At 40.6% G+C, this 18492-nt stretch overlaps 1 protein-coding gene and 1 pseudogene across 3 annotated transcripts in view; both read left to right on the forward strand.

The window, feature by feature from the left end:
- Nucleotides 1-18492, forward strand: part of RGS7BP (regulator of G protein signaling 7 binding protein) — a 125826-nt gene that overhangs the window by 87399 nt on the left and 19935 nt on the right. The gene's annotated exons all lie outside the window — the stretch shown is intronic.
- Nucleotides 3710-8242, forward strand: LOC138845258 (ER membrane protein complex subunit 2 pseudogene; annotated as a pseudogene).

Consider the following 18492-nt stretch of genomic DNA (forward strand, 5'->3'; position numbering starts at 1 on the left):
CTTGGGTGAAGGGATGGTTCCACTAAACAAATCATTTTTAGTTTTCCAGTTCTACTTATAATTATATATACCTTCAATTTCTTTCTTCCTCCCATTAATTTCTTCATTGCACCTAAGGGATTAACTCTATAATATTATTATTTTGGATTCCTGCTTGTCTGGACTGTGTGCTAACTCATTCTCATCTTCAGAATAGCAGAAGATGTCAGCTAGTGTCACCAGTTTTTCTTCTTTCTTTGGTACCATCAGAAATTGTAGAGTAAGTAACCTGTCTGTACCCAAAAATGTATTCAGAATCTGTGGTTGACTCCCTGGGAGGCCCAGATTGAGAACAATAGGAATACATGGCTACAGTGACCTTGAACTGCCAGAAATGAGTTAAGGAAGAAACAGGTCCACAACCATTGCAAGAGAGTATTAAACTTTAAAGAAAAAGTTGGGCACATTTAGAAATGTAACGTGTCTTGCACTTAGAGTTTGCAGTCCCTACTGATAAAAATAGTTAGAGAGAAACAGCAATCCTTAGGAACTGTAATAAATTGTTGGAATGAAAGGCAACCAAATGCCTTGCATTCATGACAATCAGAAAAGGGGAAGGGGTAAGGAAGAAGGCTCTACTAATATGACTTACTAAGGCATTGAGACAAGATGTGACTAAGGAGAAATGTCTGTAGACCCTAAATGAGCAATGGAGTGAGGACTGAATGTGAAAGACTGAAAATTTTAGGTAAGGTATAAGAGGCAGAGGGGAGCATGAATGAAGAAATCTGTTGTCTCCTTTTGCCAGAAATGACACATATGTGTGTATGTGTGTGTGTGTGTGTATATAATTTAAATGTTCTACAAACTTTCAGGGAAAGTGTAATTAAAAGATAAATTTATTTTTGCGCGGAAGTTTTTTGAAATCCATTTTTCTCATGAATGTTTTGAAGAGCCCTTGTTTGCATGGATTTCAAAAATTTGTTGTGCCAAAATAAACTACTTGAAGTACTCTGGTATATTTATATTTTCGCATAGTTTAGCAGAAAGGACCAGTTATCTCCTAGAAAGAAGTCTTTCTACCAAGATTTAAGATTCTGGCTAACTTACCTCACAAGATAATGTGCAGTTTATCCAAAGAGTGGCATGTCTTGTGTGGCCTCAGGATAGAGAATAAATCTGTCTAGATGACCGTATTTAAATTCTTTCTTAGCAGAAACCAAATAGTCCCCAGAGTCTTGGGGCAATGGTGACTCCCATTTGAATCCGTAACCCTCAAAACCTCTTTCCGCTTGGAATTTCTAGTTGGTTTGTTTCTTTGAATGCTATAATAAGAGCTGGTATTTTAATAACCTTTAGGTAAGCTAATTTCCTTCTTGCATGAGTTAAAGGTTAGCCCCTCCCATCTTTTCTAGCATTGCTTTTCCATCAAGGAAAGGAAAGAGATTGTGATTGAGAGACTAAATGTGGATCTAAATAAGACCTGGCTCATTTTTCATTAGGATTAGACACTAAGATTGTTTCACAGTTATCTATACATTTATTTTATGTCTGTCTACCTCCCTGGCTGTCACCAGCAGTCCCTGTAGTATTGCATATCTCACTTAGTTTCACCATTGTACTGAGTGGTTATGACATGACTTTGGAGAGGAAGGACGCCCAGGGTCACTGCAAGGGTAATAATATTGTTCCTTTCTGGGAAGAATAAGTCTCAAGTAATTGTAAAACTCTTGCAGTGAGCTTGAATTTAGTAATGAAGGTTGACCTTCTCTCCAAATTAATCAAAGTCTCAATCTCCGGCCTTAACACTCTCTTCTGTGGGTCTTCACGCACCATCTGCTGAACTGCTACTCTCCCTTCGTCTGAATGGTACAACCCACTTGGAAATCTTTTATACTTTTTAACATCATGCTATTACCAAAGAAATGAAGAAAAACATCACTAAAGGGATTCTCTTTTTTTCATGCCCAATAAAATTAAATTACAGTGTTGTGAGGTAAAATCCACATTTAATAAAGGCTATTGGGTTATATCAGGTAGAGAGTGGTTATGAAAAACCGTGTTTGTATAAGAAGATGACAGATGGGAATATTTTAGTCATTTTGTAGTTTCATATTCTAACAGTTTGTGTTGTAGATTGGAGCATTACTTGACAAAGTCTAATTTCTATGTTTATATAGAAAAATGGTTGCTCTCCATTTTTCACAGTTAGGCAGACAGGAAATCTTTTCCCATTACTGAGTCCATGTATCACTTGGACCATTAATGCCTGTTTCCTGCCACCGCACAAGGTGAGATTGCCAGTTTCGTTCACTTTGTCAGTAGAAAGTGGAGCCGTCTTTCTAAGGGAATTGGATGACCGTACTGTTTTGACCAAGCTTTCCTCTCGCATTTTCTCTCCTCCATTCAATTAGTCAGATGACAGAACTCTCCAGTTCAGCTCTCTAACATAGGAACTTGCTCTTTCCATTTGTTCTCCTCCCTCTCCCTTAGGCAGTGGAACCCTCTGACTCTGCTTGCCTCTGCCAGAGCTCATGACAAAATTATCCACCAGTCTTTGGAGGGTGTGCTGTCCTCCCTTCCTTCCCATAAAATACGATGGGTTCTTCCTCTGAAATGTGCCACTATGATAAATACAGAGATAAAAAGATGTAGAGGAAGTGTGATCATAAATGGTAGAGGATAGAGAAATGGTCTAAGTAAATAAAAAAAAATCATAATTCAAAATACTGGGAGCTGAGAGCTCAGGATGCTATAGTGAGAAATTAATGAACTGATATCCAACAAAATGCAGGATGAACTCAAGACGAAGAATAGGATATGAGCAGCAAAGATTCCAGTGTGTTCTGCCCATGTTAATAAATGTAAAGGAAATGACCCATGCCAATAAAAGAAACAAATAACATAAAGACAGAAATAGAATGTAGCTACAAGTAAAGATCTTATTTTCCAATTCTGTGAGGCAATTAATACTAAAATAGAACAGTAGGATAGAAGAAATAAAGGAGAATAAATCTTAAAATAGACAATGATTCAAATTCTGGGTGGAAACATGCATTTGCTCTTTGAACAAATATCTATTGAGCACTTAGCAATATGTAAGGCACTGTTGTAAGTGCCAACAGGCAACACTTGTCAAGGTTGAAGAGGTCCCTATTCTTGTGGAGTATACCCTAGTGAAGAGAGAGATTGAAAAGTTTGAAAAATCCCCAAAACTGGTAAGTGAAAGGCAGATCATCGAAATGGAATGCATGATGTAATAAAAAATGACTGGGTGACTACTTTAGCTTTCTGAAAAGGTAATATTTAATCTGAGATTTGAATGACAGGAAGAAAACGACCTCATGAACATTGGCATCTGATGCAAAGGACCCAAGACCAGAATAAGCTTGAAAGAATGAAAATATAACAAATTTCTGTTATCTATTATTTAAGTTTTATTTATTTATTTATTTGAAAGGTAGAGTATCATAAGAGAGAAGAAGAGTAAGAGAGAGATCTTCTATCCTCTGGTTCGCTTCTCAATGGCTGCCACAGCCAGAACTGGGCCACTCCAAAGCTAGGAGCCTGGAACACCATCCAGGTCTCCCACATGGGTGGCAGAGGCCCAAGCCCTTTGTGCCATAATCCGCTACATTCCCAGGAGCATTAGCAGGGAGCTGGATCAGCAGTGGAGCAGCCAGGATTCCAACCTGAGCTCATACGGGATGCTGGTGTAATATCTGAGCTGAACCCTAGGGACTTTATTGGTGATGAAATATGAAGCACATGAACACATGAAAAGGCAATTTCAGCAATAAATGGTTATTAGAAGGGAAAAATAAGAAACTCCATGGATATAGCTGGGAGGGGAAAGAGAGTTCCACTGCTTTCTTGCGTAGGGGTTTCAACATCTTGTGTAAGGGTAAAACATCAAACATTCCTGCTGCTTCTGTGTTTTGGGAAGATGGCGAAGATCTCAGAGCTTTATGATGTCACTTGGGCAGACTTCTAACTGTGGAACTCAGATAATGCATATAAAAGAAATGTGAGAGAAAATGAGAAAATGGAGAGAAGGAAACTCATGAAATATCAAATTGTGGAAGTTGGAGAAGAATTAATTCATGAATATGCCTCTAAGCTTGGAGATGTTAATTGGATCACATATGAACAGGTAATGATTGCACCCCTGGACTAGGATCGGGATGAGTTGGCATTGTTTTGTCTTCAGGAGTTAAGAAGACAGATCCCTGGTGGTCACAGAGGCAAGCGATTAATGGGCAGGAGATTTGAAGCCGTGGAAAGATATGATGATGCTATACAGATATATGATCAAATTTTACAGGAAGATCCAACTAACACTGCTGCAAGGAAGTGTAAGATTGCCATTTGAAAAGCCCAGGGGGAAACTGTGGAGGCCATTCGGGAACTGAATGAGAACAATTTGTTGGAGATCAGGAAGCCTGGCGTGAACTGGCAGAACTTCATATCAATGAACTTGACTATGCAAAAGCAACCTTTCCTTTAGAGGAGCTTATGTAGCTGAATCCACACAACCCCTTATACTGGCAGCAGTATGCTGGAGTTAAAATACCCAAGGTGGACTTGAAAACCTGGAACTTCCAAGAAAGCATTTTGCACAGGCATTGAAATTGAACAGATATATGAGAGCTTTGTTTGGGCTTTACATGTCGGCAAGGCATATTACTTCTAATGCAAAAGCAAGTGCAAAAATGAAAAAGGACAATATGAAATAGGCTAGTTGGGCAGCTAGTCAAATAACAGAGCTTACCAGTTTGCAGGTCAAAGTAAGAAGAAAACCAAATACTCTCTAAAGGCAGTTGAAGACATGTTGGAAACATTGCAGATCATCCAGTCTTAAGCTGTTTCACTTCCCATTCAGCTTCCTGCTAAAGCGCCTGAGAAAGCAGCAGAAGATGGCTCAAGTACTGGGACCCCTGCCTCCGGATGAAGCTCCTGAATCCTGGCTCTTGCCTTCTGCCTGGCCCAGCCCTAGTCATTGCCACCATTTGGAGAGAAAACCAGCAGATGGAAGATCTCTCTCTCTCTCTCTCTCTCTCTCACTGTCCTTCCTTCTCTGTAACTCTGGCTTTCAAATAAATAAATCTTAAAAAGAGTGTGGAGAGAGAGAAAGAGAGGCACAAAACGGGAAGACCATATGAAGAGACAAAGCCATCCATCAGCTAAGGAGAGTCCTCAGAATAAACCAGCCTGCCCAGTACTTGACCACAGACATTTAGCCTCAAGTACTGTAAGGAAATTACAGTCTTTTGTTTCAGACCAGGCTGTGGTACTTCGTTATGGCAGCCCCAACAAAGTCATAATCACAGAGAAAAGAGAAGTCACTAGATAAAACATACTCACTATCCGACCTTCTTATTTCTGTAAACAATTGCTCCCCCTCTCAAACTCCAGTAGAAGCAGCCTCCTTTTCTATGAGTGATCTCCCACACAGTCCCCCAGCAGGCTCATGAACTGGCCATTACTCCTTTTTACCTTTCTCCTTTGCTTTCCCCAAAGCATTTCTTTATTTTTCTTTACAATTTGTCCTTATAGTTGTTTCTTCATTATCTTCTCTTTCAGTTCAACTAGGTTCTTGCTATTAATATTAAAATATATTTACCACTCGCTCTTTTTAAAATGTCCTTCCTCTACTAGCCCATTTTTTACTGTCAAATTATTTTTTAAAAAAATACTATTTTATTTATTTGAAATACAGAAACAGAGCAATATTTCATCTGCTGAATCACACCCCAAATGCCTGCCAAGCCAGGAGCTAGGAACTCAATCCAGGTCTCCCACATGGGTTACGGAGACCCAGCTTACCCGAGCTGCCTCCTAGGGTTTTCTCTGGAGTTGGGAGCAGAGCCAGGACCTGAATCCAGGCATTCCAATGTGGGATACAGGCATCCCAAGCATCATGCTAACCACTTCACCAAATGCCTACTCCAAATTGTATCTATTCTTCCCATCCAGTTTCTAAAATTGCCATAATGTGACGATCCTCCTGCCAAACTATTCCATTGAAATAGTTTAGTTTCACAGCACTTATCTAATAGTTATTCTGCTTTTAATCTTATGGCCATGGCCCATTACTTTCATGCTCTTAGCATGCAACTCAAATCTGTCCATTTCTCTCCTTTCTCACGACCACCACTCCAGTCCAATCTACCATCACACAACTTCCAAACTACTACCACAGCCTGACAGCCAGGTTTCTTCCATCCTCTCTTCCCCTAACCCATTCCCCACTGCAATCAGAATGTGACTATGCACTACTGATAATGCCATTTCATTTCCCATCCCCTGCCTCATTAAAACTCTAATATTGTTTTCCATGTCTTGGGTATTAATATGACCTTCAAGGTTTCATATACCATCAGAACCAACAGGAAGATTCAAATTTCCATAATTATAAATGGCTCTCTGCCTTCCCTCTCTTGAGTTCAGCCACATTTAAATGCCATGAAGTTGATAGACTTCCTTCTTCTGCAGACTTTATTCCTCACCACTGAATAGAACAAAGACTTTCTTGACCCTCTTCCAGAATCCTAAGGCTAGACTTATCTCTTCCAGTTGGGTTTTTGTGTTCTTTTTGGCCTGTTGGTAATTTTTTTATAATGTCTCAATAAGTTACAAAATCAGTGCAGAGATTCTGCCAGTTATAATATAGATTCTCCTATTATGTTATATAAGCATAGAACATCATCACACACATTGCAACTTTACTCAGGTACAGAGGTTACTCAGATTTTACAATGTTTACATACTGCTTTTTTCCCTGTTTACATATGCGATCGTATGTGTAGATTTCATATGTTAATGTAACCACAGACAACATACAGAACTTTACAGCACTACAAAGGTTCCTTTTACTACTTTGTAATAGTGCCCTGATCTAACCTTAAAGCCTGCCATCCACTGATCTGTTTTCTATGACTGTAATGTTTTTCCTTTAAGAATGTTATATAACTAGAATATAAAGTATATCATTCTTTGAGAAATTTTTTCACACAACATATTGCCTTTTAGATCCTCAGTGTTTGTTCTTTATTATCGCTAAATAGTATTCCATCATGTGAACGTACCAAATCCTGTTAATTCCATTCACCATGAAATAGTTGTGTTGTTTCCAAGGTTTGTCTTTTAGAAATAAAGCTCCTATGAACATTTTTTTAAAAAATCAAACATTTCTCACAGAACAAAGGAAATGCTCTATTTGAGGGCCTGTCGGGGGAGCTGTTTATCTTCACCATACTCCGGAGACGGGTCACAGACAGACACCTGGCCTTCTCCATGGCCTTGAGTCTACAGCCTGCTTTTCTTCCCACTAATCAATGAAATTCTTTATGTCTGCCTCATTGTCAAGCTTGCCTCCTATCCAGACTGGTGTGCCAGCTAGGTTAAGAAAATTGTCCACATTACCAGAGGGCCCTTTGTCCCCTCCACCTTCCTGCCATTGCTGTTCTAACTGACTCCTTTCACCAGCATGGCAAGCAGTGGCTTAACCACAACGCTGACCCCAGTTTTCGTAATGTAAAACCATCTGTTCCTCTCACTCCATGTCTTCATAGATCAGTGAATAAGATTTTACCTGTCACAGTTAGTCACAGTAGATATCAACTGAGGAACAGGATAATAGGAGGAATGACAGCACCTACTTCCCCTATACCTTCTACTTGCCAGATGCTTTATAAATGGTATCCCGTTTTGTCCTCAAGTATATTTTCTCCATTTTACAGATGAAGAACCTGTGGTGAGTTATGTGAAGTCTCATAGCACATTGGTCCTAAAAGTGTGTTACATTCCACTACACTAGACCATACCCATTAAACTGTTGAAAACGGGCAGGAGAATATGTCAGATGGAGAAACGAAGAACAGTAGCATGGTTGGCTGAGTTTTTATCTAATTATTGGTGACTATTTTCAAACCACGTTTAATGGCTAAAATGTATTGTATATTTAGTTTCTTACTAAAATAACACCAAATCCAGAGAGTTACTTTAGACATTGGGCAGAATGTTAACTCCATAGATTATTTAATGTTTTATAAAATATTTTACATTAAGTTTTATTCTGATTAAGAAATCATTATATGGAGTAAAAATAAATAAAAGTAAGCGTTTGTGGATTCCACAGAGACCATTAGGTAGCCACGACACCCATTATGGAAAGCTGGAACTGATGGTACAGTCAATACATCTTGCACATTGTTCTTCTGTGCTGTAGGGGTTAGAAATGGAGCAGAGAAGCCTCCCAGGACATCTTCCTTCATCTGTGCTCCCGTGTTGCAAGGGGACCCTGTGCTTCTGCCTTCTCACACATCTACATGGTGCCACCATGGATGGCTGCTACCCTGGGGGCAGGAACTTGACTGCAGGGCCCTAGGAGCACAGAGGAGGACATAGGGCAGCAGAGGAGTGTGAGGATTCTGAATCTTTTCTGAATTAGAAAGTGTTTCTTCCCAGTGTGTGGAAAGACAATGGAGCTCTGTAAATGATATTATTTTTAGCCATGTATTTTAAGACACTAAAAATATCTTCTTATGATAGTGTAGAAAAACCTTTAAACTCATTTTTCATGTAAATAACTAACAATTAAAATAATTTGTTTCAACTTAAATTTCTAAGAAATTTGGAAGAACAAAAGTGGATTACTGGCCGGCGCTGTGGCTCAATAGGCTAATCCTCCACCTTGCGGCTCCGGCACACCGGGTTCTAGTCCTGGTCGGGGCACCGGATTCTGTCCCGGTTGCCCCTCTTCCAGGCCAGCTCTCTGCTGTGGCCAGGGAGTGCAGTGGAGGATGGCCCAAGTGCTTGGGCCCTGCACCCCATGGGAGACCAGGAGAAACACCTGGCTCCTGCCATCGGATCAGCGTGGTACGCCGGCCGCAGCGCGCTGGCCGCGGCGGCCATTGGAGGGTGAACCAATGGCAAAAGGAAGACCTTTCTCTCTGTCTCTCTCTCTCTCACTGTCCACTCTGCCTGTCAAACAAAATAAATTTTAAAAAGTGGATTATTTTGTAAAATACTTAGTTTTTTGAAAGACAGAATAACAGAGACAGACAAAGAGATATCTTCCAACTACTGGTTCACTCCCCAAATGACAGAAACCACAAACCAGGAACTCTATTCAGGTCCCCCATGTAGGTGGCAAGGGCCATCTTCTGCAGGGAGTTGGATCAGACGTGGAGCAGCTGAGACCAAACTGTCACTCATGGGATGCACATGTCTTAACCCACTGAGCTACAATGCCTGCCCCAGAAAGTGGACTTAACAAGTAGCCTACATTTCCTGAGTCCTTGTCACAGTGCATGAAATTTAAAAGTACCTGTCGGTTATGAAAATGCACAAGAGTGAGAATCACTGTTTGGATAAGCACCCATGCGTCTAATGGAAACCTTGTGCACTTTGTTGTTCATATTCAGTCAGTATGAAAATGCCTGGAAGTTTGCATTATGCTTGGTGTCATAGCAGATAATATATCAGGAGCACAAAGGAAATTTCCCTCTGATATCAAGGAAATGATAGAGCTTTAGCTCCAAGAAGATTGGCTTCTATTGTTTTGATTCCTGGAGAAATGTACTTAAATGGATAAAACTGACTCTGCTGGATATTAGAGGCCAAATTAAGGACCCCCGAAAGAGAAACCATCTATGGCAGTGCCTCCCGTGATCAATGGAAGGCTGAAGACAGGCAGGAAAGCAAGAAGGAATGGAAGGGAAAAGAAATAGAAGCAAACACAAACAGGGTAAAGAGGATGGGAGAAAGAAGAGATGAGAAGAGAAGAGGTCTCTAAAGTGGGTGTGCTAAGGGACCCCCAGTACCAACCTCTGCTATCAGTACTGAGAACTCCTCAGGCTGCCCCACAATCAAATGTATTTTTGTTCCTCTGGAATGGTTGACCATTTCTCATAAACATAAGAATAACCAGCCCCCTAATCTGGTATGTGCTCCATGGGTGATTTCCCTTAACTTTTCCCAAACATGCCTGTTACATTATCCATAAACAGCCTAAAAATACATGGAAATCCCCAAAGAGCTGAAGGCAAAAAGCTTTGCAAAACCCTACAGAAAGTGGCCAAGTTTTTGGTGTCCTAGTTTTAAAAAGTGACACGGTCAGCTTAGCGTGATTTCAAGGTGTCTAGAGGCTCTCTTGCTCCCCACTTTTCCCCCCTCCCTGAGCAAATATTTGTTCACTGAGGCCTGAAATTGATTTTTCAGAGGACAGAGTGTTTCATTTCATAATAAGAAGTGATTTTAAATGCACTTTCACTCTTGGACAAAGCAAAACATTGACTTGAAGTCAGCATTTGGAAGTATGTTGACCCTTTTCCTGGGAGCTGGACAGGGAGCCTCCCTGATGTGTGAGGACAAGTGCTCCATTCTGAGGACAACTGGTCAAAGGAGGGAAGCTGAGGACGAAGAACTCAGTTTGGCCAGCGTCCATGTTTGTGGAAGGCCATTCTGCTGACTCCTTAATGTAGCTTAGAGGAACACCTGTGAACTGACCCTGCTAACCTCTGTAGTCTTATATCTCACAAGCAGCAACCCCCATACCCTGCTACCACACTGAAGGCACCTTGAACTACTTCAGGAAACCTTAACTTGCAAGTTCTCCCCAGTCACTCCCTCTGCCTGGGGCATATGACCCCATCCAACCCAACACCCGCAACCTATCCCTTCCCCCTGGCCCACCCCTGTGCTTTCTTCGGACCACAACTTAGATGTCCCTTCCTGCAAGAAGCTTTTCTGACCCTCTAAGGCTGGGCCAATGCCCACTCTGTGACCCTAAAACATTTGCATGCACTGATAATAGCATCAGTTCCATTGAGGGAAAGTTGCCCATTTTCTTATCTGTTGTCCTCTCTAGACTTTGGTCACCTTCAGGGCATTTCCCATTATATCCCCAGCACCTATGACAGTGCCTGGAGCAGAATAAAGTTTCAATTAATGATTATAGAATGAATTAATGAATTGTTTTCATTCTGCATCTTTGTCAAAATAGAGGGAATGTAATTAGAGGAAAAACTCATCCACAGATGTTGGACTGAATTCCTGGCCCCCATTTTCCTTCCTACTGAAAACTCATTGAAACAACAGGAAAACATATAATGAAAGGAATGAATGTGTGTTAGTTCTTATGCTTGTCAAGGTAGGGTAACTGCTGTATGAAACAACACTAAATCTCAATGGACTACAGCAACACAAATTCTTTAGTCACCCATGTCATACGCCATGCCAGAGCTGGGGCAGTGTTGCTGTGTTGCTGTTTCCCTTTCTCCACGTCCATCCAGTGATGGAAGGGGCGGGATGGGTGGGGCATGAGGAATCCTACAGGAGGATTTCTAGGGGCCAATATGCAAGAGGCATATATCACTCCTGCTAAGAGTCCCTTGGCCATAAATGCCACATGCACCCTTCTAATTGTAAAAGGAAGACGAGGCCAGCGCCGTGGCTCAATAGGCTAATCCTCCGCCTTGTGGCGCCGGCACGCCAGGTTCTAGTCCCGGTCGGGGTGCCGGATTCTGTCCCGGTTGCCCCTCTTCCAGGCTAGCTCTCTGCTATGGCCTGGGAGGATGGCCCAAGTGCTTGGGCCCTGCACCCCATGGGAGACCAGGAGAAGCACCTGGCTCCTGGCCTCAGATCAGCGCGATGCGTCGGCCGCAGCGCGCCGGCCACGACGGCCATTGGAGGGTGAACCAACGGCAAAAGGAAGACCTTTCTTTCTCTCTTTCTCTCTCTCTCTCTCACTGTCCACTCTGCCTGTCAAAAATAAAAAAATTTAAAAAAATAAAATAAAGAAAAGGAAGATGAAACAGAGGGTGGAAAACACAGAATAGTCTCCTACATCCTGAAACACAAGGAAAGGTGATCAATAAATCATGAATTATGAAGTTTCTCAAAGCTAGAAACTAATTCAGATTAGATTGGGGAAATTATAGAGGATGCCATAGCAGGTTAAAAACAAAACTCAAAAAGAAACAAAAAGAGTCCGCAAATACAAAGCACAAGAAAGATTTCTGGACGTGTTGGAAAAGTAATGTTTGAAACTGCGCTCAGGAAAAGCTAGGCTGCCCCACCCTGAGCCGCAGAGGCTCTCAGTGTTTGTCCCAGGAGGACAGCTGGTGTGAGTGTCAGGGCTGGGCAGCAAAGCGGCACAGAGTGGGAAACAGCTCCACTAGGACAGCCACAGGGGAAAAAAAAGAAGCGAGCCAAGGACTGTGGAGATTTTTCCCAGGCTACTTTGTTCAGTGTATCTCACTGGAGTAGGGATTCTAAACAGGAAGTTCTGTGCAGGCATGAAGCCCAAAAACAGGCAAGGTAGCCAGGTAATCTATCATTGTGGATGGGAAGCCCTTGCACCCAGAAAAAAACTTTAGACACACATATGTCTAGCCATACACCCTGTCCTTTCCCCAGAAGTAGCACAATTGGTAGAACAGCAGTCAGAGATCCTCAAAGACAAATCTGAGTAGATTCCCCAGGAATGACCAGATTTTTAAGAGAAACCAGTACTGTGAAAGGGATTTACCAAATGCAACAAACAGACAACTAAAACTTGCAGGATAAATTAAAGCAATGAAGGATTGTCTCTGTTTTGCAAGGCATTTGCTAAATAAATAAAAGTTGAAAAGAAAGTGTAAAACAAAGGCTATGTAGAGACAGCTCCCCCGCTCCCCTCCAGAGCAAAATGTGCTTACTATTCAGTGTCACGAAAATGCTCCCTTGTGGAGCAACGGGAAGACAGGCTAAAAGACTCAGGATTCCTAAGCTCAGGTTCCTCTCCTCTCTGTCACACAATGCACTGTATGTGCAGATATTGCCTTTCCCTCTTGCATCTCCCTGTTACAATTAGTACTCAAGGGAGTAGCTAGCACAAATGCTGGTATGCGGTGAGTAATAAACTCTCTTTTTATGTGAACCAGGAATCTCATTTGAACTAAAATCTTCTTCCAGTATCTGTCAAACTGTGGCATGCTAACTTGCAAGTCGGGTAGAGTCTACGGCCATACCACCCTGAACGCGCCCGATCTCATCTGATCTCGGAAGCAAGTCGGGTAGAATCTAAGACTGTTTACTGTTCTTAACAATGATCATGATGGAAGTGCTGAGAACCTATAATGGTGAACTGAAAAATCAAATCAAGTTCCTCTCCCAGAATTCAGCCCAAAAGATCAATATGGAACCTGGAACATAGTTCAGAAATATGAAAGATAGCTCCAAAGACCTGAGTATGAAATAGAAATTCTGAAAGATCGGAGAGAATCAAGCAGAGTAGATAATTAAGACAAACAGGAAGATTTTCCCTAAAACTAAATAAAGAAATTTAAATGTTGAAGATCATACTGTCTCAATGAATCATCCCAGAGGGGAAAAGTGCCTCTACAGTGGTTGGCAGCAATCCCCTTCACAAAGCCATCGACACCTAGCATCACCCATAATGGGACAAACTGCTGCATTTGCTTTCTGATATATTACGAAGCACACACAGTATCACTGCTATAATAACCTTGGCCAAAAAATGTTTACTTTGAGTCTATACGTGTGGAAACAATCACACAAATCCAAACAGAAAGACAGTCTGCCAAACAACTGGCCTGGACTCAGCTTTCAAAAATATGCAGGACACAAGAAAAAAAAAAAGCAAGGAAGCCGTTCTAAATTAAAGGAAAATAAAGAAACACTATAAATAAATGCAGTACATAGTCCTTAATCGAATTATTTAAAACAGTGATATACAAAGAAATCAGGAACAATAAATAAACAGCATTAGGGCTCTGAGTCAATAATAAGAGAAAACTTTATACTGTCAAAGTGTATTTAGTGGATGATTTTCTAGAACAAATGAATTAGCAAAATTAACTCAAGAAGAACAAGAATTTTGAATAAGCCATTAAGCCTAGGCAATACTGAAAGAGCGATCAATGATTTATTCCTTTTTATAGGTCTGAGTCCCAGATGGAAATAATTAATTACTTCAATTATAATGAATTAAAAAATTTCTAGAGGGGATGGCATTGTGGCACAGTAGATTAAGCCTCTGCCCGTGATGCCAACATCCTTATATGGGCATGCCAGTTCAAGACCCAGCTGCTCCACTTCTGATCCAAGTCCTTGGACCCATGCACCCATATGGGAGACCTAGGTAAGCTCCCAGCTCTTGGCATCAGCCTGGCCCACCCCGAACTGTTGCAGCAATTTGGGAAGTGAACCAGCAGTTGGTAGATCTCTATCTTTCCCTCTCTCTGTAACTCTGCCTTTCAAATAAATAAAAAAATAAATTTTTAAATAACTTCTGGTAAATAATGATGAAAGAGAACTTTCTCAATGAAGTACTAAGGCCATAATAATTAAAATATCACACAATTGACTCAAAGATAAACAAATATTAATAAGAATAATAAGAATAATGTGCCCAGAAATAGAGCCACATTTATATGGTAACTTAATGTATTAAAAAGAACAGTCAAGTCAAAAGAAAAGTCAATAAATGGTGTTGAATCCATTGGCTTTTCATTTATACACAATTCTAGATCTTACATCACACTGAACACAGAGGTAAATTACAGGGGCTGGTGCTGTGGCGTAGCAGGTAAAGCCACTGCCTGCGGTGCCGGCATCCCATATGGGCGCCAGTTCGAGTCCTGCTGCTCCACTTTCAATCCAGCTCCTTGCTAATGCACATGAGAAAGCAGTGAACGATGGCTCAAGTCCTTAAGGCCCTGCACTCACGTAAAAGACCTGGATGAAGCTCCTGACTCCTGGCTTCAGCCTGGCCCAGCACTGGCCATTTGGGAAGTGAACTAACAGAGGATCTCTCTCTCTCTCTCTCTCTCTTTCTCTCTCTCTCTCTCTCTCTTTCAAAATAAATAAAAGTTATTGGATATTATTTCTCTTATATAAATTGTAGCATAAGCACAGGCAGTAAGTCTAATCAAAGGCATTTTCTTTTTTTTCTTTTAACTTTTTATTAAACTATTCAGTTAGTTTTTGAGGTGAACAAATTTCATGTTTGTCATATATACAGATTTAGCAGCAAGGTGATACCTCCCACCCACACTCCCACCCTCCCTCCTCCTTCCTTTCTTATTCTTTTGACTTTTACAATGATCTACTTTGTTTCTTTTTTACTCATAATATTAACTCTACACTGAGTAAAGAATTCAACAAACAGTAAGCAGAAAATAACACTGTTCTTCAACAGTAGAGACAAGGGCTGTAAACAATAAATCTCAAAATGTCAATTTTGCTAATACACATTACATTTTTTTGTACTCTGTTAGTTGCCACAGATCGGGGACAACATATAGTATTTGTCTTGTTGGGGCTGGCTTGTTTCACTAAGTATAATGGTTTCCAGTTGCATCCATTTTGTTGCAAAAGACAGGATTTCGTTCTTTTATGACTGAGTAGAATTCCATTATATCTCTCTCTCTCTCTCTCTCTCTCTCTTTCTCTCTCTCTCTCTCTCTCTATATATATATATATCACAATTTGTTTATCCAGTCATCAGTTGATGGACATCTGGGTTGATTCTTTATCTTAGCTATTGTGAATTGAGCTGCAATAAACATGGGGGTACAGAGAACTCTTTCATATGCTAATTTCATTTCCTCTGGGTAAATCGCCAAAAGTGGGATTGTTGGGTCACATGGTAAATCTATTTTCAGATTTCCAAGGTATCTCCATACTGTCTTTTACAATGGCTTGTACTAGTATACATTCCCACCAATGGTGGATTAGGGAATTTTTTCCCAATATCCTCAATAGCATTTATTATTTTTTTGGTTTCTGTATGAAGACCATTCTCACCAGAGTGAAGTGAAACCTCATTTTGGTTTTTATTTTCATTTCCCTATGGCTAGTGATGCTGAGCATATCTTCAAGTACCTGTTAGCTATTTGAATTTCCTCTTTTCTTTTTAAAGATTTATTTATTCAATTGAAAGTCAGAGTCACACAGAGAGAGGAGAGGCAGAGAGACTGAGAGAGAGAGAGGTCTTCCATCCAATGGTTCACTCCTCAATTGGCTGCAATGGCCAGAGCTGCACCAATCCAAAGCCAGGAACCAGGAGCTTCTTCTGGGTCTCCCACGCAGGTGCAGGGGCCCAAGGACTTGGGCCATCTTTCACTGCTTTCCCAGGCCATAGCAGAGAGCTGGATTGGAAGTGGAGCAGCTGGGTCTTGAACCAGCACCCATATGGGATGCCAGCGCCTCAGGCCAGGCGTCAACCCACTGCGCCACAGTGCTGGACCCTGAATTTTCTCTTTTGAAAAGTCCCTGTTCAAGTCCTTTGCCATTTCTTTTTTAACAGAAAGCTTTTATTTAATAAATACAAATTTCATAAGTACAACTTTTGGATTATAGCAGTTCTTCCACCAATACCTGCCCTCCCACCCCCAAACCATCCTACCTCCTACTCCCTCTCCCATCCCATTCTTCATTGATTCATTTTTAATTATCTTTATATACAGAAGATTGACTCTATACTAAGTAAAGATTTCAACAGTTTGCACCCACACAGACACACAAAGTATAAAGTACTGTTTGAAGACTAGTTTTATTGTTAATTCTCAGTACAACACATTAAGGACAGAGGTCCTACATGGGGAGCAAGTGTACAGTGACTCCTATTGTTGATTTAACAATTGACATCTTATTTATGACGTCAGTAATCACCCAAGGCTCTTGCCATGAGCTGCCAAAGCTATGGAAGCCCCTTGAGTCCACAGTTGCCCATTTCTTAACTGGATTATTTTGTTGTTGTTGAATTTCTTGAGCTCTTTATCGATACTGAATATTAATCCTCTATCAGTTATATAGTTTGCAAATATTCTCTCCCATTCTGTCAGTTGCCTCTTCACTTTGTCAAGTGTTTCCTTTGCAGTGCAGAACTTCTTAGCTTGATATAATCCCATTTGTCTATTTTTGCTTTGATTGCCTCTGCCTCTGGGGTCTTTTCCAAGAAGTCTTCGCCTATGTCAGTATCTTACAGTTTCCCCATCTTCTCCTCTAGTCATTCGATGGTATCAGGTCATAGATATACATCCTTTTTGAGTGGCTTTTTCTATAAGGTGTAAGGTAGGGGTCTTGTTTTATACTTCTACATGCAGAGATCCAATTTTTCCAGTACCATTTGCTGAAGAGACTATCCTTGCTCCAGGGATTGATTTTAGCTCCTTTGTCAAAGATGAGTTGATTGTAGACGTGTGGATTGATTTCTGGAGTTTCTATTCTGTTCCATTGGGCTACATGTCTATTTTTGTGCCAGTACCAGGCTGTTTCAATTGCAACTGCCCTGTAGTATGTCTTAAAATCTGGTATTGTGATGTCTCTGGCTTTGTTTCTGTTGTTTAAGGTTGCTTTAGTTATTTGGGGTCTCTTGGGTTTCCATATGAATTTAAGCATCATTTTTTCTAGATCTAGATTTCTAGATCATTTTTCTAAATGTTGTTGGTATTTTGATTGAAATTGTATTAATTCTATAAACTGCTATCAGTAGTATGGACATTCGATGACATTAATGAACATGGAAGATTTTTCCATTTCCATTTTCTCTTTCTTTAATGTTTTGTAATTTTCATCATAGAGATCTTTCACCTCCTTGGTTAAATTGATTCTAAGATATCTAAAATGTTTTGTAGGTATTGTGAATGGGACTGATCTTAAAAATTCTTTCTCAGCCATGGCATTCCTGTGTATGCAAAGGCTATTGACTTTTTGTGCTAATTTTATATCCTGCAACTTTACCAAACTCTAATTCCTGGTATGCAGGGAGTGTTCAACATATGCAAATCACCAAATGTAATACATCACATTAACAAATTGAATAAAAAAAACACATGATTATCTCAATAGATGCAAAGAAAGTGTTTGATAAAATACATCTTTTCATGATAAAAACCTTGAGCAAACTGGGTATAGATGGAGCATTCCTAAACATAATCAAGGCAATGTATGACAAACCCAAGCCAGCATTATATTGAATGGGGAGAACTTGGAAGCATTTCCTCTAAGATCTGGAACCAAACAAGGATGCCCACTTTTACCATTTCTATTTAATATAGTTTTTGGAAGGTTTAACCAGATCCATTAGGCAAGCAAAACAAATCAAAGGGACACAAACTGGAAAGGAGGAAGTCAAATTATCTTCGTTTGCAGATGGCCTGATTCTATATAGAGAACAAAAGAACTTCACCAAAGGCCTTTTCTGCTAGACTCTGCATATTGCCTTTGCATGTAAAAGGTATGAGAGGGACGGACAGAGGATCCCAAGAAAGAACATAATATATCTTTGTGTTGTGCCTTGTCCTTGCTGGAATAAAATCTTCACACTCTGTTCCTGAATACAGGACAGGGTACACTATGGCCCCCAAGCCCATAAACCAGAGAATTCTGTCTGCATGATCACTAGGAAATCTGCCTCTCCCCTTCACTGTTCAATCCATATTCCACTGGCCAAGGCATTTCAAACCCATGCGAGTATAACAGGAGCCACATGTGCATTCA

The sequence above is a fragment of the Oryctolagus cuniculus genome, chromosome 14, assembly GCF_964237555.1.
Source record: "Oryctolagus cuniculus chromosome 14, mOryCun1.1, whole genome shotgun sequence".
In the NCBI taxonomy this organism is placed as follows: domain Eukaryota; kingdom Metazoa; phylum Chordata; class Mammalia; order Lagomorpha; family Leporidae; genus Oryctolagus; species Oryctolagus cuniculus.